The sequence below is a fragment of the Pyxicephalus adspersus genome, chromosome 5 (genome assembly GCF_032062135.1).
Source record: "Pyxicephalus adspersus chromosome 5, UCB_Pads_2.0, whole genome shotgun sequence".
NCBI lineage: Eukaryota > Metazoa > Chordata > Amphibia > Anura > Pyxicephalidae > Pyxicephalus > Pyxicephalus adspersus.
In genome coordinates this window covers 63,969,345-63,969,854 of record NC_092862.1, presented here as the reverse complement: position 1 = coordinate 63,969,854, position 510 = coordinate 63,969,345, and positions in this window count along the sequence as shown.

Below are 510 nucleotides of genomic sequence, written 5' to 3'. Positions count from 1 at the left end.
TATCTATCTATCTATCTATCTATCTATCTATCTATTATTTATCTATTCATATATCTATCTATCTATCTATCTATCTATCTATCTATCTATCTATCTGTCTGTCTATCTAATATTTATCTATTCATCTCTAAAAATCAATCTATCCCTAAATCTTTTATCTCTCTATACATATATCTTTCTATTGCTATCAGCTATCTCTATATTTATATATCTACCTATCTATCCCTAAATATATTGATCCATTCCTTTATCCATAAATCAATGTATCCTTTTATCTAACTCTGTATCATCTTCTATCTATCTATCTATCTATCTATCTATCTATCTATCTATCTATCTATCTATCTATCTATTTATCTATCTATCTATCTATCTATCTATCTATCTATCTATTTATCTATCTATGCATTAAATACCCCTCTATCCCTACATCTCTCCTTTATCTAATAATCTTCTATCCCTTACCTTATATCCACATACACCCATGCTCTCTTTATTCATTACCTAGTA